General features: G+C 39.4%; 1 protein-coding gene across 4 annotated transcripts in view; it reads left to right on the forward strand.

Annotated features, from left to right (window-relative positions):
• MRTFB (myocardin related transcription factor B) overlaps positions 1–25,027 on the forward strand; it is a 271,910-nt gene that overhangs the window by 80,094 nt on the left and 166,789 nt on the right. For 2 of the 4 annotated variants that reach the window (XM_035022304.1, XM_035022303.1), the window contains exon 2: positions 10,637–10,701. The gene's annotated coding sequence lies outside the window, so the exon portion shown is untranslated. Of the gene's footprint in view, positions 1–9,698; positions 10,130–10,636; positions 10,702–25,027 lie in introns of those variants that run through there. The other 2 variants (XM_035022302.1, XM_035022307.1) reach the window with 2 other exon arrangements.

The following is a 25,027-nucleotide window of genomic DNA, read 5'->3' on the forward strand; positions in this document are numbered from 1 at the left end:
GGGGCGGCCGGGCCGGGGCCGCGGGGCCGCCCGGGCCAGTCCCCTTCGCAGCCGGTCCCCGCGCTCGGGTGCGACCCCGGGGCCCGCCTCGGTTCTCTTCGGCGGCGGGGTTGACGCCAGGACGCGGTGCCTCTGGCCGCGGCAACACGGTTTATTGAGGCTTTACAGTCTGCCGGGCACTTGCGCCGCTCCCGGGCTGCACAGAGAGGTGAAGCGCCCTGCCGGGAGTCACACTGCCGGGAAGCGGTGGAATGGGGGGTTCAGACCCAGGCACGCTGACTCCAGCGCCCACGGCCCCGTCCTTGCCTCCCTTCCTTCTCCCCACCCCCACTCGCAGGGTTTTAGGGCTCGAGTTCCATTCTTAGGGCCCCAGTTGGGCTGCAGAAGGTGTGTGGCAGCCCCCCCCCCCCGGAATTGGGTGCAGCAAGCTATATGAGTTTCCTGGGGGGAGGGTCTTTGACTTTGTCATATTCCCAGAAGGGTCCCTGATCTCCAAATGGACAGAAACTCTTGTTTGGCCCTGCATAAGACCAGAAGTGGGCTTAGAGCGGCGGGTGTGCGCCAGAGATGGGTTGTCAGGCTGAATGCAAGTGGAATATTGGAGCCCAGGGTTTGCCTTAAGCAAAGGAAACTTTTAAGTTTGATTTTCGTTAAGCACATGACTGCACTCTTTGGAAGCGGTGGTGCTCAACCTTGTCAGAACCAAGGCCCCTCCCCTTTGCAGCAAACTTTTTGTAAAGCCCACTTTACAGCCCTGGAATGAAATTCATCAACAGTGTAACCTATGTACACACGTAATTGAAAATCAGTATGATGCTCCAATTTAAATGTAAGGGAGAGGGGCGCCTGGGTGGCTCAGTCGTTAAGAGTCTGCCTTCGGCTCAGGTCATGGTCCCAGGGTCCTGGGATCGAGCCCCGCATCGGGCTCCCTGCTCCGCGGGAAGCCTGCTTATCCCTCTCCCACTCCCCCTGCTTGTGTTCCCTCTCTCGCTGTGTCTCTCTCTGTCAAATAAATAAATAAATAATCTTAAAAAATAAAAATAAAAAAATAAATGTAAGGGAGAAATAAAAGAACAATCAATGACACGAATTGCCACATCATTTACATCTCGCGCCTACTGCTGTGCTAGAAGAGATCGTGTCCTGGGTGCTTGCACCTGCTTCTAATGAAGATGTTTAGATTGAAGAGCAGTAAGACTATCAGTGTTTTGTTTTTGTTTTTTAAGATTTTTATTTATTTGAGAGAGAGAATGAGATAGAGCATGAGAGGGGGTAGGGTCAGAGGGGAGAAGCAGACTCCCCGCTGAGCAGGGAGCCCGGCGCGGGCCTCGATCCCAGGGCTCCAGGATCATGACCTGAGCCAAAGGCAGTGGCTTAACCAACTGAGCCACCCAGGCGCCCCTATCAGTGTTTTTAAATGAGAGAAGGAAAGAGCAAAGATATAGATGGACGCTGGCGTGGAGGGGGAGGGGAATGGAGGGGGTTGACACCTATGTGTTGGGGTAACCTATTTATGATAATAAAGAGAGAAACAGCTTAGATGGAAATAAGGATAACATGCCAAGATAAATTACAGACTCAGTCAACACATAAATAGTATTAGTATATTATGGAGGCCCCCATGGAGGGGACCATATTTTCAGTCTACACTGTATGGCCCCTTTTGTGTCACAAGCTTTGAGATGCTGCTACCTTGAGGCACAATACTGGGTTCCTACCACTTATCATTGATAACGAATAAAAGATGGAAATTTTCGGATTCAGTGTTGATGTCTCATTAGTTCAGATATGCTCAGTATTACGACGTTGAGTTAACAATGTGTGATGTGAGGAAATGGCCACTAATTTCATATGTATTTTATCTCAACTTGTCTCACATTAGCTGCCTTCTCCTAAATTACTGGGGTTTTCCCATAATTCCTTATAAAAACTTTTCAGTATTATGTTCTAAAGTAATGCCAGTTTATAGTGATTAATCTGACTGGACATTTAAAAGATTCTCAGGACCAGCATGGATCTTCATTATGTGCGTCTGTTCCATGCATTATGTGAAGTCCAGCATCCTGGTCCCCAAACACTGAATGCCAGTGTTGTCCCCCAGTTACTTTTATATCTAAGCATATCTCTTAGGAGACAGTACCACCACCCCTGAGATCTACTCTAAACAGCAGTCCGCTCTCTACTCAATTATAACAGGAAAGGAGGCAGAATTTAACTGACAATTTTTGTTGGGAAAAAAAATTTTCCCCTATTCTTTCTGAGGTAATTGACATACCAGAAAGGTAGGCTCTTGGCTCATGACACTCATTGATTAGTCTAGAATCTCAGATGGAAGATGAGGTTAGTACCTATGTCCCTTTGTCTGAAAAATTTGCTTCATTGAGATTCTTGTTCGAAATGCTGACAACTAAACACTTGAATGAGTGAGGAGTAGGAGGTTGGAATGGACTTGGGATGTGACAGTGATAATGTGTAGAATAACTAAAAAGGTCTGCATTAAACTAAAATATAAATTAGTGTAACCACTTATTAAATTAAATAACCTTTTTTTCTTGCTAGTATCCGTATTAGAGAATTTAGAAAATGTAGGTGTGTACAAGGTGAAAATTGAAATGTCCTGTAATCACATAGGTCCTCAGTCCTCCTAGTGTGGTTTGTTAGAAATTGTCTTTTCCTTTGAAACTGTTCATCTTGCTGCCAGGACAAAAATGCTGAGTCAAAAAGTTCAACTCAGACTAATATATAGCTATAGTGTAACACTGTACATCCCTTCAATTCTTGTTAAATCTGCAAAGCAAATTTATTTTTTTGTTGAATGAATAAGAGGCTGTGAGATGTTTATTGTTCATTGCTTGTTACTTTTGAAAGGTGCTTTAGAAACAAACAAGTAAAAACTCTTGTCAAAATAGAACTATAAGGTATTTTAAATTGACTAGAGAGAGATACATTGAATACTTTCAGATTGGAAAATTATCCAGATTGAGAGTAATTAACTTTTATTACTTTGAGCGAGCAGTATCATGTTGCAGGGTAAAAAGAGGTCACTCCTTTTTTTTCTTCACTTTTTTTTTTTAAATCACTACTCAAAAAAAAAAAAATATATATATATATTTATACAAAAATGAAACAAATAATATGAATTGCAGGGATACTGAGACTTGCAGTTTTCAGGTGTGGGGATACATTGTTAAATGAGCAAAAATCCATGCCTTTATAGATGAAAAGGAGTAACTCACTATGTACTATCTTTGAGCTTTATAATTAAGCTATTTCATTATTTTTAAGATGCATATCTAAAATGGAATGCTATCTTAAAATTGGCATGTCATGTTTTAATTGGTAACTTTTCTTAGCAGTACATGAAGTAATAGTGTGTCTGAGAATTGATGGTGTCTTACATTCAGTGAAATAGGGAATATGTAGAAATTTCAGCACATTGATTAATATTTAACAGGAAAAAATGTATCCAAAGCGTGACTTGCAAAATAAAGGTACACAACATTTCTAGGTACTTCCACCTAGACTAGAATTCTTTACTTGTAAGACTCCTGTAAGAAAACATACCTCCCTCCCCCCCCATGTAAATCAAATGAAACATCAGTGTTTGTAAATATAAGAACAATTTTTTAGAAAGAAAGAAACTAGTGCTTTTTCATGGAGAGCAGGTGGTGTGGCTAATGGATTTGAGGTAAAGTTCATCAGACAGTGTAACCTGACAGATGTAGGAATATGGGGGGTCTTTTGTGTGGGGTTGTTTTTTTTTTTTTTTTCACTTTGAAATGCTCATAAGTCCACTCGTAATTGAAAGTTTTCTCAAATGGGACAACAACTAAATTGGATTTCAACAATTTGTAGCTGTTACTGTTGTCTTAATAAGAAATATTTTTGAGGGCTCCTGCCTGGTAGAACATGTGACTCTTGATCTTGGAGTCATGAGTTTGAGCCCCACATTGGGTGTAGAGATTACTTGAAATCTTAAAAAAGAAGAAAAGAAAAGAAAGAAATACTTTTGAAAATATATTTAGTACATGTTGAGTACAGCTTTTTTCTTTTTTTTTTAAGATTTATTTGAGAGAGGGTGAGCGCATGCACAATGGACAGGAGGGGCAGAGGGAGAGCGAGAGAGAGAATCTCAAGCTGACTCCATGCCAAATATGGAGCCCAACTCGGGCTTTGATCCCAGCACCCTGAGATCATGACCAGAGCTGAAATTCAGAGTTGGAGGCTTCACGGACTGAGCCACCCAGGTGCCCCAAGTACAGCTTTTATATGGGAGGTTACATGGTATCTCTTAGCCAGAAAACCTGTGTAAGGACTTTTTCCATCGGATATCGAGGGCAGTTTCCATAGGAAACTCAGCCACATGAAGACGGTGTGCAGACCTTCTCCCGCCAGGTGGACTTCAGCTTTTCTTCTCAAAGTGTGGTTCCCCAAGCCAGCAGCACAGCATAGCATCCTGAGGCTTGTTTGAAGTGCAGACTCTGGGGCCCACCCCAGACCCACTGAACTAGGATCTTCATTTTCACAAAGTCCTGCTCCAGGTGATGCACATGAATGTGTGGGAAGCACTGGACTGGATCATTGGCTCTCAAACTTGAGTGTGCATTATGGGGATTGCTCGCTCCATTATTTCCAGAGTTTCTGGTCTGGGCTGGGGCCTAAGAATTTGTGTTTTCACCAGGTTCTCAGGTGATGCTGATGCTGCTGGTCTAGGGGCCCCCTTCCTGTTCTCTTTCATAATTCCTCACCCCTTTAAGTAGGTCTTTGTATAGATTATTACAATCATATGCTTCAGATTGGTTGAAGAAAAAGATTATATTGTCTTTTATCATTTTTAGAGATGGCCACACTAAAAGTGCTTGTTGGGGTGCCTGGGTGGCTCAGTCGGTGAAGCATTTGACTTGATTTTGGCTCAGATCATGATCTCAGGGTTGTGGGATTGAGCCCTGTGATGGGCTCTGCGCTCAACAGGAGTCTACTTGAGATTCTTTCTGTCCCTCTCCCTCTGCCCCTCCCCACTGCTCGCACATGTGTGTGCTCTCTCCCTCTCTCTCTCAAATAAATAAGTAAATCTTTAAAAAAATAAATTGCTTGTCAATATCTAATTTCAGAGAAAATTCTCTTTTAATGCTCATTGGATTTTTTTTAATTAACATAATGTATTATTTGTTTCAGGGGTACAGGTCTGTGGTTCATCAGCCTTACACAATTTGCAGCACTCACCATAGCACATACCCTCCCCAGTGTCCATCACCCAGCCACCCCATCCCTCCCACCCCCCACCACTCCAGCAACCCTCAGTTTGTTTCCTGAGATTAAGAGTCTCTTACGATTTGTCTCCCCCTCCGGTTTCGTCTTGTTTCATTTTTCCCTCCCTTCCCTTATGATCCTCTGTCTTGTTTCTCAAATTCCTCATATCAGTGAGACCATATGATACTTGTCTTTCTCTGATGGACTTATTTCGCCTAGCATGATACCCTCTAGTTCCATCCACATCGTTGCAAATGGCAAGATTTTTTTTTTGATGGCTGCATAATATTCCATTATATATATACACACACACACATATATATATATCACATCTTCTTTATCCATTCATCTGTTGATGGACATCTAGGCTCTTTCCATAGCTTGGCTACTGTGGACATTGCTGCTGTAAACATTGGGGTGCACATGCCCCTTCGGATCACTACAGTTGTATCTTCGGGGTAAATACCCAGTAGTGCAATTGCTAGGTCATAGGGTAGCTCTATTTTCAACTTTTTGAGGAACCTCCGTACTGTTTTCCAGAGTGGCTGTACCAGCTTGCATTCCCACCAACAGTGTAGGAGGGTTCCCCTTTCTCCGCATCCTCACCAACATCTGTCGTTTCCTGATTTGTTAATTTTAGCCATTCTGACTGGTGTGAGGTGGTATCTCATTGTGGTTTTGATTTGTATTTCCCTGATGCCGAGTGATGTTCAGCACTTTTTCATGTGTCTGTTGGCCATATGGATGTCTTCTTTGGAGAAATGTCTGTTCATGTCTTCTGCCCATTTCTTGATTGGATTCTTTGTTCTTTGGGTGTTGAGTTTGATAAGTTCTTTATAGATTTTGGATACTAGCCCTTTATCTGATATGTCATTTGCAAATATCTTCTCCCATTCTGTTGGGTGTCTTTTGGTTTTGTTGACTGTTTCCTTTGCTGTGCAAAAGCTTTTTATCTTGATGAAGTTCCAGTGGTTCATTTTTGCCCTTGCTTCCTTTGCCTTTGGCGATGTTTCTAGGAAGAAGTTGTGGCTGAGTTCGAAGAGATTGCTCCCTGTGTTCTCCTCAAGGATTTTGATGGATTCCTGTCTCACATTTAGGTCTTTCAACCATTTGGAGTCTATTTTTGTGTGTGGTGTAAGGAAATGGTCCAGTTTCATTCTTCTGCATGTGGCTGTCCAATTTTCCCAACACCATTTGTTGAAGAGACTGTCTTTTTTCCATTGGACATTCTTCCCTGCTTGTCGAAGATTAGTTGACCATAGAGTTGAGGGTCCATTTCTGGGCTCTCTATTCTGTCCCATTGATCTATGTGTCTGTTTTTGTGCCAGTACCATACTGTCTTGATGATTACAGCTTTGTAATAGAGCTTGAAGTCCAGAATTGTGATGCCACCAGCTTTGCTTTTCTTTTTTCAACATTCCTCTGGCTATTTGGGGTCTTTTCTGGTTCCATACAAATTTTAGGATTATTTGTTTCATTTCTTTGAAAAAAGTTGATGGTATTTTGATAGGGATTGCATTAAATGTGTAGATTGCTCTAGGTAGCATAGACATTTTCACAGTATTTGTTCTTCCAATCCATGTGCATTGAGCTCGTTGGATTTTGACTCTGGCTTATGAGTAGTTCTCTTCTTTCTGTGAGTTACATTTTTAACACTTCAAAGTTAATTTTGTATAGGTAAAATATTCATGTTGTTCAAAAATTAAAACAGCTTATTTTGAGGAACTTAATTTCCAACTCTGTTGTGGTCTAACCTGTCCCCTCTCCCCATAAATATCCTCTTTAATTGTTTCCTTTTTTTTTTTTTTTTTTTAAGATTTTATTTATTTGACAGAGAGTGAGCGTGTGCATGTACACAAGCAGGGGGAGCAGGAGAGGGAAAAGCAGGCTCCTGCCTGAGCAGGGAGCCCAATGCAGGGTCAATCCCAGGATCCTGGAATCATGACCTGAGCCGAAGGCAGACGTTTGACTGACTGAGCCACCTAGGCATCCCTGTTTGTTTCCTCATAGATGTTCCTTTGTGTAGACACAAGCCAGTACCTGTCCTTCTTTGTATATAAAATATAGCACACCATGTAAATTATTCTGTCCCTTGCTTTTTGTTTAGTTAATATACCTTTGGGATCTTTCCATATTAGTGTATAGAAAACACTAGTTAACAGCTTCAGAATATTCCACTGTATATCCGTGCCATAGTTTATTGAACTAGCCCCCATTGATGCATATTTGAATTTTTTCCAGTCTCTTAACAATCACAGACAATGTCCTGGTAAATACACGTGTACACATCTCATTTCGTATATGTGAGATATAAGATATCTGTGGGATATCTTTCCATAAGTGGGATTGCTGGGTCATTGAGCAATGCATTTATAATTTTGTTAAATTCTGCCCTTCTTCAGGGTTGTGAACTCCTGCAAGTAATGCATCAGGGTACCTGTTTCTCCATAGCCTCTCCAACAGTGTTTTCCAACCTTTAGATTTATATTATTCTAATAGTGAAAATGGTAACTGTGTAGTTTTAATGTGCATTAGTTTGCTATGAATGAGGCTGAGCATCTTTTCATATGCCTAAAGGTGATTTCTGTTTCTATGAACTATCTGTTCATACCCTTTGCAATTTCTCATTTGGATTGCTTTTTTCTTATCAATTTCTAGGAATGTATAAATTAGATTAACCCTTTAGGATGTGAGTTGCAATTTCCCCAGTTTGTTACTTGTTTTTTGTACTTTCATGTATTTTGGTATAGAGAAAGCTTCAAAGATTTTTCTTTAAATTTTAGGTAGTTAATATTAATCTTTTATGTGTCTGGATTTTGAGTCACAGAAAGGCCTCCAAGAATTTGAAATTTGTTCATGTTTTCCTTAAGTACTTTTGTGGTTTCATTTTTACACTTACATCTTTGATATATTTGGGATTTATTCTGGTGCTCAAGGATAGTATATAGATTGAACTTTATCTTTTTCTATGTAGCTGCCAGTTATCGCTACCATTTGTTTCAGAATACAATACATCTTGATTGTATTCGGAACTTCCAGGTGTATTGGAGCATCTCTGGACTTCCTATTCTATTCCATTAGTCTTTCTGTTCATACACCAGTACATGGTATTGGTTTTACAAAATGTCTTAGTTTTCCCTGTTGCCCTTCATTTTCCTGGCAGTTTTTCCTTGTTTATTTTTCCATGTGAACTTATAATCATTTTGTCTAGTTCCAGAAAAGAAAACACTTAAAAAATTGAGATCATGTTAAAATTATAAACTAATTTTACAGAGAGAATTGCTGTCTTTCTGATATTTTCCTATCCAAGAACATTGTGTATTTTTTCATTGGTTTGATTCTACTCTTGAATCCTTTTGGAGCATTTCAAAGTTTGTCTTATATAGGTTTTGCCAATTTTTTGTTAAAATTTTTTATATGTAATTTATCTTTTTTGGTGCTTTTGTGAGATCTCTTTATCTTCTCTGAGTGGTTTTGACTGTGCGTATGAAAGCTGTTTTTCTGTGTAAGCACAGAAATCGACAGACCCTGAATTTATAAGTCGTTTTTAACAGACTTTAAATTCTGCAAAATCCCTTATATATTTTTGCCTAAGAGAAAGAGCTTTGGGAGTCAAACTTGCAGTTTAAATCTTTGTCTGCATTTATTAGTTCTGTGGTCTTCGGAGATCCCGTTTGACTTCTCTGAGCCTCAGTTCCCTCGTCTGTAAAAGGAACAATTCTCTCCATATCAGAATGTTGGAGGAATTAAAAAAGAACATATGAAACTCATCACTTAGTGCTGCTTCCGCCACCAGCGTCAATGTGGGTTGAGGCTGCTGGGTTTTTTTCTTTTTCCTCCTCTTACCCCTGTCACTTTGGAAAGAGGAAAAAAGAAACCATGAAAAAAAACAGTAAGGTATTAGAATTGAAGTTAAAAGTAAGCTGTGATTCCATTTTAGCAGGGTAATCAGTGTGCTTGAGATCAGGGAGCAAACTCAATGGGGCACTTGAGGCCCCTCCTACTTTTTGGCCTCACTACTCATTGCTCAGTCAGATGCACCCTGACAACAAGGCTTCTTAGCATTCCCCAAAGGCCCTGTGTTTCCTATAACGCTGTCCCTTCCACCCAGAATGTTCTGCTACCTCATTCTGCCCGTTCGGATACATAGTGCCCCACACCCACTGAGGAAAAGTATCTGTCTCCTTGTGCAGCTTGTCTGCCCTGTAGCATGGGTCTTGATAGACTGGAAACTGCGGAGAGAAACTGCATCTGTCCGTCCATCAAAAATGCCCGGGAGGGGTGCCTAGTTGGCTCAGTTAGGCATCTGCCTTCAGCTCAGGTCATGATCTCGGGATCCTGGGATCGAGCCCCTGCATTGGGCTCCTTGCTTACCAGGGAGCCTGCTTCTCCCTCTCCCTCCGCTGCTCCCCCTGCTTGTGCTCTCTAGCTCACTCTCTTGCTCTCAAATAAATAAATAAAATCTTAAAAAAAAAATGCCCAGCAAAAGACCTGGCAAAGTATAGACACTCTGGTATTTGTTAAATAAATGAACGAATAATTGACTTTGATCTTTCTTTAGCCTTTTGTTATGTATCTGGGTAACTCTTATCTCACCAGTATACTGTAAGCCCCTTGAGGATGAGGATTATGTCATTTTGCAATAATAACAATGATAATAATGGTGGTGGTGAGAGGTAAATAGACTTATTATGTAAGAGCATATATTAATAAAAATAAAAATTAACACTTATTATGTTCCAGGAGCTGTTTTACAGTCCCTGATGTGGATTAGCTCATACAATCCTCAGCAATCCTATGAATTGGGTACTATTATTAGACATATGGGGAAATCAAGGCACACCAAGGTTGAGGAACTTGCTGAAGACCACACATGCTAGTAAGTGCTAGAGCTGAGATTCAAATGCAGATGTTCTGAGTCTAGCAACCCAACCCTTTTTTTTTTTAAGATTTTATTTATTTATTTGAGAGAGAGAGAGCATGAGAGAGGGGAGGTCAGAGGGAGAAGCAGACTCCCTGCTGAGCAGGGAGCCCTATGCGGTACTCGATCCTGGGACCCCAGGATCATGACCTGAGCCGAAGGCAGTCGCTTAACCAGCTGAGCCACCCAGGCGCCCTAGCAACCCAATTCTTAACCTGTTACGGTGCTTTAGACCTGTTTGTTGAATGCGTCATTTACAGGTTCTTGAACAATTTAGGAAAAGTTATTTGATTACACTTGCAACTTCTCAATTTCCTTCCCAACCATCCCTTCTTAGTAACTTCTGTTTTGTTCTTTCCAATTTATCTTGGACTTCCTGCTCTCCAGGAGGCTTTCTGTGACCATCCCCACCAGGCATATAATAGGTATTCAGTAAAAAGTAATTTTTACTTTTTCCCCCCACAGGCTCACAGTAAAGGTGCTAAGAAAGAGAATGTAAGACAGGAAGATAATTAAATATTTTTACTGAGGTAAGTTTTTTATGATTTAATTTTATTTTTTTTCTTTTTAAAGAAACCTCTCCCCACCCCCCACTGTTGTGAAAATTCTTCTCCGCAGCCTGCTTTCTTAAGATGTAAGAGGGAGAATGTTCTAGGAGTATTTTACGTTCATGGAATCTGGGGTTCTTAAGGTGGATGCCAGGAACATGGGTTGTTTGAACAAGGTTATTTGGCTTTCTTTACTTCTTTGAATCTAATCTTTAAATTCCCGTGGCTTCATTGTCTTGAAGTTTGGTACTAAGGAGATCCAGCAGGTGGAAACCCATAAACTGCTTGGTGGTTCTGTATACTTACAACATTCAGTGAAAACTTTGTTTTTAAAACAGGGAACTGAAGGGATTTGAAGGCACATTTGGTGAGATAGCAGCACTTCTTTCCTTAAATGAGTTATGTTGTATTTTCTTATTATAATAGAAAAATCTTCCATCAGTATAAAACAACATACTGACACAAGTAAACACCTAACTCCTGTCACACAGAAATGACTGCCATTTATATTTTGGTGAACATACTTCTATGGATATAGAAGTATTCATATACAAATTATTAAATATATTGGTTTACACTACATATGGTAGTCTTTTAACGCAACAGTGTATATTATATATCTCTACACATGAATTGTAAAAGGTATGTGTAACTGTACATGATGATTTTACTGACTCTCGTATATTTCATTGTTTGGAGGCACCATGGTTTGTTTAATCATTCCTTTGATGACCATTTAGATTGTTTTTAGTGGATAATGGCATGTTGATTAACCCTGTACTCACACCATTGTATACTTGTTCATTTATCTTCCTAGAAGTATGACTGTAGAGTCAAAGATGATGCACATTTTAAATGTTGATACATATGGTAAACTGCCCTCTGTAAAGACTACCAGTTTATCACCACCACCCACCCCCACCAAGTCAATGAGTCTTGTTTTCCATACCCTGCCCACAGAGTTTTGTTAATCTTTAATCTTTGCCCATCCAATAGGAGAGGAAAAAAAATGGTATCTTTGAGATAGCAAGGTTTTTGATTGAAATAAGCCTTTTATGTTTTCAAAGACCCCTTTCATTTGACATTCTTACTTACATGAAGAATTTTCTTACTGAGAATATAACCTGTGATTCTCATGTCTAAGTGAGACACTCTCTTGGGCTTTAATATGATGAAAATGTTGAAATATGTTGAGTCTTTTGTTTTTAGTTCTGTTGCCCTGATTACCTCATTATAAATATTTTTAAATTATTGGCAACTAACTAATTGTTTTGGATACCAAAGGTTTTCCTCTGTGGGGAGCAGTACTCTTGTTTTTTATTCATTTATAGTGGAGCTTGAAAAAGCTTTAAAAATTAACTTGTTAAGGTCTTTCGAGCATGGATCCCGATTGCAGAATAGCATAGAGAATGGGATTCACAAACTCAGGTGACAATGAAATACTTGTTGAGTTTGTCAATTATGTGAATATGTGTTTAAATGTAAACCTGTGAATATCGATGTCAAATCCCATCTGTCCAGAGTATTTTACCAGTTTCTGATACGAACGTGAACTCAAATTTATGTTTGTTTTAGATTTTATTTCAATCAAATAAGAGTTACTTAAAGTCTCCCATGAAACAGACACCAACTGTGTCATTGTCCTAGTGTTTGTTCTTTAACTTAATAAAAAGTCAACTAAAATTCATCTTTTTTTGCTATATATGAAATGCATCTTCTTATAATATAGATTGTGTTTCATGTGGGTGCTTGTCTTTTCATTCCAAGTTCACATTTTTGAGGCTGGGACCAAGTATGTTTTATCCACCAGCTTCCATCCAGCAACTGGTGTGACACCTGGCATGTACATGGCAGACACTCAAATTGTTTTGAAGGAATTAATGATTGGTGTATATTGGTATTGTTGAGTTAGAACTCAGATGTGAGACGTGCCTTAAATTTTAATTAAGAAATTTAATTTCTTGGAGAAGACTAGTATCTGTGACTTTTAAATGCACCTAAATCTAGACATACATAATTGTAGTGACACTTGCTACAGTAACATTTTGTGATACTTTATTTGGATTATTGATTTAGACTATATCCCATTTATTTTCAGAATCACATGTACTGCTGTGTTTTAAATCTGCTTTGTTTGTTTGTTTTTTACTCTTGCTGTTAAGGGCAAAGTAAGTATCTAGGTAAGATACCAGATGTTAATTCAAGAATCCTAGGATGTTTAGTATTATAGACCTGGGAATATTTTTCAGTTATGTTATTTGAAGACAAGAATAAAGTAAATACCCCAGATTTTAAATTATAATGGAGAGAAATTGAGTTATATTTTAATTGTGCGGTTCAGCATTTATTAAAAATAGAAGTGGAGAAATAGATTGCCAGCCATTGAGAAGAATGTATAAATCTTTGTCCAGTATCCTGCCTTCTAAGCTTTTCTGACTCCTAAACCAGTTTTTCACAGCCAAAATAAACAGAGCGCATGGAGCAAGCACTTAATAGATTTAAGCTGTTGTAGACTTTTGTTTCATACATTTTGTTTCCACTGGAATATGGGATTCTAAAGAACGCATGAGCTAGATTTTAATTAGTACTTTAGCAGCGGTTATTTGCATGTAAAAAATGTTAAATTGATTAAATAATCCCCTAGCAATTTTTATTTGTCCTTTAATTTCCTTAGCAACCCCTTACTAAATAAATAGTCCAAAAGTCAAATCTAGGCAGACCTAAAAGGAAACTACTGAGTCTTCATTAGTGGGGTCTAAATTAATGAGATTTCCTGGACTTTTCCCTTGGATATTTTGTGGCTAATGGTATAACCTTGTGTTTGTTTTATAAAATAACCAAAGTTCTGGGTTCTTGAAACTCTTTTCTGTGGTAGTATAGGAATTTGCTTATATGGTAGCTTTCATTTCACTGATGAGTTAATTTCTTTAATCGCATGCTTTAAAACCTTATTTCTAAAAATACTCCTGAAAAGTGAGGAATTACTAGTAGTAGTTAAACCAAAGTCTTAATTAAAATTAAGACTTCATCCTTTATTTCCCCTCTTAGCTGCATTTGTAAAAATTGTTATACTGTATTTAAACAGATTTTAAGGCATTCTTATGTATGAGTTGGATTTTGTGCATTTGTAACGATTTCTTCCTATTTTAGGCATGAAGCTTAAAGTTTAGACTGGCAGTATAAGTGGTTATTTGATTGGAAAGTTGGAAAGAAGAAAAGCTGTCTTCATATCCAGAATTTGTGGTGGTAGAATACTCAGATGAAATGGTTTCATGATCAGGGTGAGAGTATGGAACTTCAGGAGTGGAAAGACATTTTTAAGTGCCTATATGCAGCTTAGATCCCCAGGAAGCACCCCAGGCTGACTTCTGCAGTCTGCATACCTGGGTTGATCTCTCACAAAGGCATTATTATTACCCCTGTGAGGTGAAGAGGGGTGGAGAGCAGTAGCTTTGGGCCTCAAGTTCCAAAGTGAGCACAGGGCTTAGAGAAACTCCCTAGGGAAATCTCCAGCTTCTGACCGTTCCATCCTCCTTGAGAAATTTCCTTCCTTGCTGACCCTGGAAGCTTTGCGTCGTGGTGGGTGTGATAGAAATATGGAGCTGGGCAGAGGGAGTCTGACTCTTGTCTATTACTGCAGTGTCCAGATGCCCTCTTTAAATAGACTTCCAACATGGGAGCATGGCTAATCACATCATAGCAGTGTGATGACAAATATGAGAGTTCCATGCAAACTTGGCCTTCGTGCCCGTTTGGTTTGTTCAGAGAGGAGACCCAGGTCATGGGGAGGGTTGTGTTTGTGTATGTTAAACCTAGTAAGTTTTGTTTTAAATAGATTTCAGTCTATTCTAATGTGACAAAGTTTTTCAGTCTGAATGTTCTAGCAGCCATCATTCAAACATTAATTGCTGTCAGTGGGAAAGGATATCCTCCTACATCTTTTCTGGAGTGCTCGAAACCATCCCACTTCCTTTTTCTTTTACCTTAAGAACTGATTAGTGACACTTGGGAATTATAATCAGATGGCATCAATCTTTCCAGAAAGGTTACCAATTATTGCACTGAAAAATAGGCATTTCTTTCTAATAGTAAGTGTTTCTCTTGGTGCGTCTCTCTCAGTTCAGTACTTTTAAATACCTTTTAGGTGAATGAATGCTTTGTGTCATGCCCTGATTTAATACATTTAAAACAGACTTTATTGATGGCTTTCTTACTTTCAGTTCTATGGGAGGGGACAATTTATTTAATATGAAATCTTCATAGGACCTTTGGTTGTTTAGATGTCCTCAGGGTAGAAAAAGCATGGCTGATGTCAATTACTTATACTATGATATAAGCTCTAAAAGGAGCATTTTCTGTGAAGCGTTGAGAGTGGTGGCGATTTGCATCTTGAGCAGTTGGCATTCCCTCATTTTGTCCTTATAAACTCGGAGGATCGATGTAATCACCCAGTTTGAGAGCATGAAATGCCTTAGTTAGGAAAGTTGTCCTTGGGCGCTCAGCTAGTATGTTAAAAACCAAACTAAGCAGTGACTTGAATTCATATCTCTCAGGCTCCAAAGTCTGTGCTCTCTTCTTACAAACACCAGCAGAGAAAGGGGTCTCAGAGTTGTTAGAATGTTTCATTATTGTAGATACTTGAAATGTCTGACTGAGTGAAGTCGAAGCTACTTTATAGCCACCATCCCCGTCATTCTCACCATTTCTTTATTTCTAATGTTCTTCAGCACCCACTGATGAAGTGAGGAGCCTGCCAGGGTGTCTGGCTCACTGAGTTCAATACAACATAGGCTTGTTTAATTTAGCAGTGCTCGGAGATGAAAGGTTCATGACGGCCAAGTACAAACAGACCTTCTGTGGGATGTTAATTTTGTTACAGGAGGGAATGCTTGTTTTTCATTTTTTCATGAGCTAAAAAGGACTTTGACTTGTTTAAATCTGTGTAATCAAAGGGAAGCGAGCAGTGCTGCTAAACATTTTTTTTTTTTTTTTTTTTGTTCAGTCTTCGGTTAATTCCATTTCATACCTGCCAGCGTATTGCAAATCGTGTGCTCTTTTGTTCTTTGCTCTTTTTACTTTGGATCGGATTTTATGGTTGGTCACTGTGGGGATTTAGTGGTAGGAAAATAAATCATTTCCTCCTCTGAACAGATTGTGTGTCTTTTACAACAGGTTATCCTGTAGCAGACAGAGTGATTCAGTAAGGCCCCTGCACAGAGGTGTCACTATATGATTTTGTGCAGTATACTGTAAATTTCAGCTCATACCTTTAAAGCACACAAGTTAATGGACTTTAGTATCTTCAGAGCTGTGCACCGAACCTCCCTACCTAATCCCAGAACACTTTGATCACCCCAGAAAGAATGCCCATCCCCATTAGTAGTCTCTCTTCATTCTTCTCTCTCTCCAGCCCCTGGCAACCACTGAGCTGCTTTCTGTGTCTGTGGATTTGCCTGTTCGGGATATGCTATATGAATGGAGTTATAAAGCATGTGGCCTTTCGTGTCTGGCTTCTTTCACTTAGCATGTTTTTGAGGTTCATCTGTGCTGTAGCATGCATCAGAATTTCATTCCTTTCTGTGGCTAAGTAATATTCTATTGCCTGCATATGCCATATTTTGTTTATTCATCCGTTGATAGGCATTTGGGTGTTTCCCATGGTTTGGCTATTATGAATAATACCACTGTGACCATTCATGTGCAAGTTTTTGGGCAGACTTATCTTGGATGCAGACCTAAGAGTAGAGTTGCTGGGTCTTATGGTAACTCTGTGTTTAACTTTTTTCCAAACTGTTTTCCAAAGTGGCTGTCCCATTTTACATTCTCATCAGCAATATTGAAGGATTCCAGTTTCTTCACATCCTGCCCGGCGCTTGTCATTTTGCTGTTGTTTTCATGGCAGCCATCCCCATGAGTGTGAAGTGGTGTCTTCTTGTGGTTCTGATTAGCATTGCCCTAATGACTCATGATGCTGAACATCTTTTCATGTGCTTCTTGGCCACTTGTATATCTTTTTTTTTTTTAGAGAAATACCTGTTCACATTCTTTTTCCATTTAAAAAATTAGGTTGTGTTTTTATTGTTGAATTGTATGAGTTCTTTACATATTCTGGATACACACATGCACATACCCATATCCTTATTAAAACACAAATAGTCCAGTTTTCTTCCCATCCTGTGGATTGTCTTTTCATTTTCTTGTTCTTTGAGGCAGTTTTAAATTTTGATTAAATCCAATTTATTTTTCTTTTGTTGCTTGTATGGGCTTCTCTCTGAAGTTTTTTTATAAGTTAAAAAATCATAACTTATGGGACGCCTGGGTGGCTCAGTCGGTTAAGCATCTGCCTTCGGCTCAGGTCATGATCCCAGGGTCCTGGGATCGAGTCCCGCATCGGGCTGCCTGCTCCGCGGGGAGCCTGCTTCTCCCTCTGCCTCTGTCTCTCTCTCTGTCTCTCATGAATAAATAAATAAAATCTTTAAAAAAAAAATCATAACTTATTTCTAGGCATCTCCCATGTAAGAAATTGGTGCAAAATGGTCAGCTGGTTAACTATACAGTGGGTTAGAGGCATTAAACATCTTCTGTGTTTGCAAGTATTCTCATCTGAATCAATATGAAGAAGACCAGGTTTCCTAACCTAACACCCAATTGCCCCCTTTCATCCGCTTTTATTTAGAAAGTTGCCTTTCAGGGTTCTGCATAGCTCAGAATGCATGCATCATTCTGTGAACATTGTAAGTGTTCCATATGCACTGAGCACCTCACAGGGCTCAGGGAGCCAGAGGTGAGTGGAATGTGGCTCTGTCCTCAAGGAACAAGAGCACAGTGCTATGTGAGGAGTGTGCACAGAGGACAGCGGAGAGATGCAGAAGGAGGAGGCGGGACTCTTCTGGATCTGGGTGAGAACACCTCCTGGAGGAGGAGACGCTTGTGGTCCGTCCACAAAGATGGTTAGGTGATCAGGACTTCTCTCTTCTGGCTGCTTGCTGCTGTGTATGCCATGTGCCCTAACACCAGATACTGTATAGCAGCCATATTTAGAATTACTTATATCATAAAAGACAGATGTAGATGGGATCGCTTGATGCCTAGAAGTGAGTCTAAACAAAACCACTTGTCTTGAATTTCTTTAGGTTTCCAAAGTTTTCGAAAGGAAGATGTCCTCCTTACTAGTTCAGCATGATGTGTATGTCTTTGTCTGTCTAAGCTGAAGCCCATGTAATCCATATAATCAAGGCATAAAATATGAGGCAGGGAGTAACAGTTGCTTGGCTGGGGAGGAAGATTGATTATAGAGAGTTGGGTGTATTCTGTTGAGGAATTTAGATTTTGTCCATATCAAGGAGAGCCATTGAATTGTCCAGCATGGGAAGGGTGATATGATCACTCTGGTGACTGTATTTGGGGATGCTGGATGCAAGGGGCAGGATGGGGACAGAAGACCCATTAAGCTGTTAAGTGGGTCCAGGTGGGAGTTGATGAGGACCTGAACTAGGGCATTTGTAATTGAATTTGGGTAAGTCATAGGCTGAAAGGTTTAGGAGGTATTAGGAATCCTGGCTACAGGTAATAGAAACCCTGCCCAAACATTAAGTCACAAGGGGGATGAATTGGGAGGTTCCTGGAGAAGGTCCAAAAGGAATGAAGTGCTGCAGAAACCTGGACAAGCTCAGGGGCTTGAAGGGTTGGGAGTGGTACTCATTCTCACAGGGATTCTTGCTCCTAGGTCTGCTGCCTCCAGTTTCTCCACAGGACAGGGGCTATTTTCACACTCTTCAACTAAGAGGAAGAAAGAGCTTCTCCCTCCAGCTTTAGTTTTTAAAATCCCAGGGACCCTCATGGCCTTGGGTTTTATGCCTTCATTGGAATTTTCTACCACCACCACTTTGGGAGTTCCCAGAAGAAGTAAGGAAAGGTCGTTCTGGGTAGAGCCAACCATGTACATCTACTCTGGGAGTGCAGGCGGGACCCAGAGAATGAGGAGATCTGAGGAGGAAGGGAAGGTCAAGAATGCCTCCCAAGTTTGTGGCTTTGGTAACCTGGAAATGGCACCATTTCCATCCAAGAATAAGGGCTCAGGGGGCAAGCAGACCAGAGTGCAGTGAGTAAACTGAGTTCATTTTTAGACTAGCTTAGACTGGCACATAGGGCTAATCACCATTTGTGTGTTATATATTTTTATGATTATTTGATTAGTTTGGCTTCCTTCACAGTTTGAAACCCCATGAAGACAGGACTGTTGTCTTGGCTATGAATCTCCAGAGTCTCCCATTAATATACTTGGCATGTAGTAGGTATTCAGTAAATATCTATATGAATGAATAAATTCAGATGAACCTGTCCAGCAGGCAGCTGGATGGACAGTTTGGGTCTCAGATGAGGACAGGAAATACAGATTTGGGGTATCAGTGTAGGACTAGATGGTAGACAAGCCTTGAGAGTTATCCTTATTGGCTAAGAGACTTATGAAAGTTCAGATATTGTGTAGACCTGTAATTTTCATGTCCCTGTGATAAAATTATGCCCTTTTTTCACTTTGCCCTGCCTAGTATTTAATGCCAGTAATTTCTACTGATGATCCTACCAATGATTTTTTAAAAATTCTGTGGCAGATTAGAATTAGATTTGTGACAGTGAGGGAAATAAAGGTGATAAAGACAGAAATTCTGTTTCCTTTTAAGAATAACTGACTCATAGGATGAAACCTTGGATATGATTTCAGATCACTCCTGTAAACTCTCAAAAAAGATGTTTATAAAACACTTGGAACAATACAGATTGTACTAAGAAAATGTGCTTTGATCAACTCTGGAGATACAAAGCAGGGAGCTTAATAAATCAAGTCCTATTTGTGAATGGAAAGGACTGGGAGTTCACCTTAAAAGTAAGAATTCAGTTCACATCAAGACTTTAAATTTTATATTCTGGATTGCAGATGTTAACTTAGTTTCATCTTTTGTATAAAAAGAAAATGAATTGCACATTTCAATTCTTGGCATCTTGAAATCTGACTCCTGATTCCTATCTCTTAATAACCATTGGAACACTAGTTTAAAAATGGAATTTGACTTTGGTTTTTTACCCTTTAATTTTGAGATGAGTGTGCTTCCAGCTCTGTCTTCCTTCTATATTCAGGAAAACCACACCACTGGTAGCTTGAATATGCCATAATTTTTATTATTTAAATATTAGAAACACAGTTGTATTTATATAAAGTAGTAATACTATATTCACACTTGGGAGAGGTGGTTTGTTTCATTTTAAGGCATAAATACAGTTGTATTACTTTTGTAGGCTGAATACCCTCCTCTTAACCACTCTGCCATATTGACATATGTTACATTAGTGTCTTTATTGCCTAGATTCTTCTTTCCGCCCCCACCCCCTGCGGTAAAGATATGAGCATTTTTACTTATTTAATTTTCCACCAAAGAACTTTACTAAATTTGCCTGACTATGAATACAGGCCAGTGTCTTCTAGCAAGTTATAATTTACTAGAGCATTTCTAAGAACTCAAATTGAGTAGCTTATAGCATCTCAGTTTTTAAAATTACTATATGTATATATATATAAAATCTTAAAAATATAACTCAGATCATTTTCTTTTGGTTTATAGATTAGTGCTTATTCTTTCAGATAGAGTTTCAACAAATACCTAATATGCTAAGACTTTGTATATTCTGAATTTTACCGAACCTGCTCAAAAACTGGAAAAGAATACATTTGGGATTTTAATGACAATGAGATCAGTATTATGGGTTTAATTTCCTGCATAAGTTAAGTTATTAACTACATTGAATATTATTAATTACATGGAAGAATCTCTGTCTTGAGACCCTAGGCCCCTGCCAATTGTATCCCTTTTGAAATCAGTTTATGGGGCCGAAATAAAAGAATGTCGATTTCTGGAGGTACCCTTATCAGCTCCTGGAAAAAATGGTTAAAATGCATGTGATGTAGTATAGCTTATTCTATATTCTGAAATAATTTTTTTCTTTAAGAGGTAGTTAGCTTTGGTGAGTGCTGTGAATTGTGTAAGACTGTTGAATCACAGACCTGTACCTCTGAAACAGATAATACATTATATGTTAAAAAAAAAAGAAGAAGAAGAAGATAGCAGGAGGGCAAGGATGAAGGGGGGGAAATCGGAGGGGGAGACGAACCATGAGACACTATGGACTCTGAAAAACAAACTGAGGGTTCTAGAGGGGAGCGGGGTGGGGGGATGGGTTAGCCTGGTGATGGGTATTAAGGAGGGCACGTTCTGCATGGAGCACTGGGTGTTATACGCAAACAATGAATCATGGAACACTACATCAAAAACTAATGATGTAATGTATGGGGATTAACATAACATAATAATTAAAAAAATACAAAAAAAAAAAAGAGGTAGTTAGCTTCATTCTTTACTAATTAACTCTTCAGAGATAGCATCATTCAAAATAGAAAAGTTCACAGCGTGGATGTCCAGCAGGGAGGGGGCAGCTCTTATGGATAGCGGGAAACACGTGGCGCAGGAGATAGAGAGAGGCCTGCATCCCCCCTGCAGGTGATCTCTGGGCTGGTCAGGGTCCTTCCTCTGTTGCCTCACCTAAAATGACAAGATCACTTTCCCAGACATGGGATTTCCACTCAATGAATTTTGGATTTTCTGATGACTGATAAATATAATTCAAAAAGTAGCATTAAATAATGGAGGAGGAGGAAAATCTAAACATCCTATCCCTACCTAGATTTAGTCTAATTAGGGGAAGAATTTATCTGAGTTATGGAAAGTATAAAACAATTGAAATGCACTTCTGAGTAAGTGTGTGTAGAATTTAGGCTAATACGTTGCCTCGTGGCTACAAAGAATCTGTTAAGTGATTCTAAATAATTTACATGTATTCTGTACGTAAAGAGACTTTTCTAGTGTGCTTCAGTTGTAGTTTCTGTAGTTTAAGTAGCTGAGAGATCTTGTTTATTATGTTCTCTACTTAATAGCCTTTCTTAATAGACAAAGAAAGTGCAGAAGCTATTCAACCAGTTCTTGCTCCTATGTTAGTGAAGTCTGAATTTAAGTGAGTTTTACTCTACATCTTAAAGATAGCAAAAGAGTGTAAAGATATTCTGTGAGGGTGAGCGTGTGTGTTTTGTAGACTTCGCTTATGCGTGTATTAGCCATGAAACCCCAGTAGCATATACGATAGGTTATTTTCAGAGGGCTGTGGAAAGCCAGACTAGCAGTGTCTCCCCAGGGCGCCAGGCTTACCATTCGAAACCACGATTCCGTGTTGTCACGAATGAAATGTTGAATCCTGGGAGGAATGACGATGCCTCATCTAGGCATCTTATCGGTTATAACTTCATACTGTATTACTTGCTCATATGATAAACACTGATAGGATTTTAAACCAGAATTGTTTTCAGCATTTAACACCACTTTACACGTGGTCAGGAGCAATCATCATGCTACTAGTTAGGTTACGCCATAGTTCTAAAATAGTCTTCTCTTACAGAAGAGACCTTGCCTGACTTTGCAAGACTATGGTACCCAGGGGTACTGAGAGCCAAAGCATGGAAGACAAATGGTTATGCACACCTAGTCCTGTCACAGCACTGTTTCTCCTCCTTGTTAAGGCATATTGTCCAACTACCCCACTGAGAATAAAGAAACACCTGGTGCTCATGGTTAGACGAGTCCCTATTCTCCGGCAAGTGTGGTCCCACTCGAGGCCTGACTTGGCAGATTCACTGCTGACGGGTTCAAGATTTCCTTTGAGCTATTACTAATGGGAAATAGCTCTGTGACCTTGGGAAAGTTGTTGAAGTCCTTCATACTCTGCCTCGCTGTAAAAGGTGCCATCGGAGCACTGCTGTGAGGGGGGGTGGAAGTGTTGCACATACATGTGTTAGCACAGTGCCTGGCACGTTACAGATTGCCAGTGGGTGTCAGGCCGTGGGACAGCATTTTCCTCCAAAAGGAAATGTAATAGTAGGGCAATATTGACAGTGGAGATATCTTGAAATAACACAGATGTGGGTGTCCTTGGTGTCCAGCAGGTACCCTTTCAGCATCTTAACGGAAGTAACTATTGCAGGTGAGGTAGAAAATTCCACGATGGGGTGTTCACGTTAACACCTGGCAGTGGAGGGTGTCTCCCTTTTGATACTTAACATTTTACCTAAAACAGAACCATTTTTATTTATTTTTTTTTAAGATTTTATTTATTTGGCTGAGAAAGACACAGTGAGAGAGGGAACACAAGCAGGGGGAGTGGGAGAGGGAGAAGCAGTCTTCCCCCCGATGCGGGGCTCAATCCCAGGACGCTGGGATCGTGACCTGAGCCGAAGGCAGACACTTAACGACTGAGCCACCCAGGCGCCCAGAACCATTTTTATTTTTAAAAAATCTGAAAAACAAAAACCAGAAGGCAAAGTAACTGAATACTGGTTTGGTTTTTTATCTTTTGTTTTAATGGTTATTGCTTCTTTATGGGAATAAGAATATTTACAAATCGTGCTTGCAGAGCCTGTGGTCTGGAGTGCAATGGTTGTAGAATATTTAGAAGATTAGCAATGTTTAATGTGGATATAAATTTGGGTATGATGTGTTTAGAACATGTGACCAGGAATCATTATGTCAGTCAAAATTCACTAAAAGCTTATCGTTTAGTAAAATTGTTCCTTTGAGCATATGAACCTGACAGTTCGGAGGCAACCGAAAATTTTAGGAAAGGAATAACAGTTTCTAAGGGAATGTGAAGCACAGTGTCATCAACAATTATCTCTAACAAGGGATACTTGTTAACTTTTATGTCCATTGCGTGAGTTTATTGAGTTCTTTAATAGAAAAGAGAAGTACCACTGCAGGGGGAAAAAAAAGAGAGTAAAAGGTTTTCAAATGGATAGCCTTGATAAGCTGTAAATTAGCCTGTATTTGTGGCAAGAGATGTGGACCTATTGAATTTTCTTTGTGATGAGTAAATAAGCTTACATCTTCTATCAGATGGAATTACTGTCCTTGGTCTGGTTAGCATAGAACTCTCCAAAATTAAAGAATACACTATGGCACAGAGTGTTTGTTGTCTTTGATACAAACAAAGAATTTACTTAAAGCTTCCTTGTTATTTTTTTTATGTAAATTATTTTGGATCTGTCTACCTAAGTTTACTTACTATTATTGAAGAATGATGGACATATAATATTATATTGGTTTCAGGTGTACAACGCATTACTTCAGCAGTTCAGGGCATGACTCAGTGCTCACCGTGACAAGTGGAGTCACCATCTGCCTTCATACACTGTTGTTACAATATTATTGACTCTTTTCCCTACATTGTACTTTTCATCTCTGTGACTTATTTGTTTTATGACTGGAAGTTTTAATCCCTTTTATCTATTTCACCCATCCCCCTATCCACCTCCCCTCCAGCAACCACCAGTTCTCTGGACTTAAGAGTCTGTTCTGTTTGTTCATTTTTAGATTTCACATATAAGTGAAATTATACGGTATTTGTCTTTCTCAGTCTACCTAAGTTTTTCACATCTTTTTATATTTCCCAGCTGGCGGGACCTCTTGTAGCTGCCAGGCTCTGCTCTTCCAGCTATGTATGGGAGTACTTTTTGAATCTTTGTCCTGAATTCACTTAGGTTTCAAGAGATACCTTCATTCTGAAATTCTAAGCTGCCAGTGTATAATTCCTTAATCATCTCATCAGTAGCATTTATTATCTTGACTTTGTATTAGAAGGATCAGCCTGTTTCCACTGATGTTCTTTAGTTGTGTTATTTAAATGCAATGACTAAAAACTTACAGATGATCCCCAGAGTAGATGCAGAATGGCTTTGTAACTTGGCAGTGACCGTTCTGCATGAAATCTAATACTTAAAACAATGCCAGACAGAGTACATGTGCAATAAGTGTTCATTGAATTAATGAATTGCTCTAGGGTGGCTCGTGGTTGTAATAGTTTCAGTATTAAGTGACCAATATTCAGGACTGGTAGTTTAGCTAAACATTTGGGCTTCATTTGGAGCCAGTGAACAGACCACTGTGCAATCCCGAGAGACCAGTTTGTTCACTTTTCCATCCAATAGTAATTTACTTTTACAGTGCTGTTTATATAGAGGAAAGGTCAAAGGGAAAGGTGTACTTGAAGCAGTTACATCAATTGCTTTGCTACAATGAAAGATTTTTAGTATGTGGTGAAAAAAAGACAATTTAAAATGGATATTATAAAGTTTAGGCAGTTACTTTTTTTCCAGCTTTATTAGGCGTAATTGATACACAATAAATAGCACAGGTTTAAAGTATACAATGTAATC

This window comes from Mirounga leonina, unplaced genomic scaffold, assembly GCF_011800145.1.
Source record: "Mirounga leonina isolate KUSES-001 unplaced genomic scaffold, KU_Mleo_1.0 Mir_175, whole genome shotgun sequence".
In the NCBI taxonomy this organism is placed as follows: domain Eukaryota; kingdom Metazoa; phylum Chordata; class Mammalia; order Carnivora; family Phocidae; genus Mirounga; species Mirounga leonina.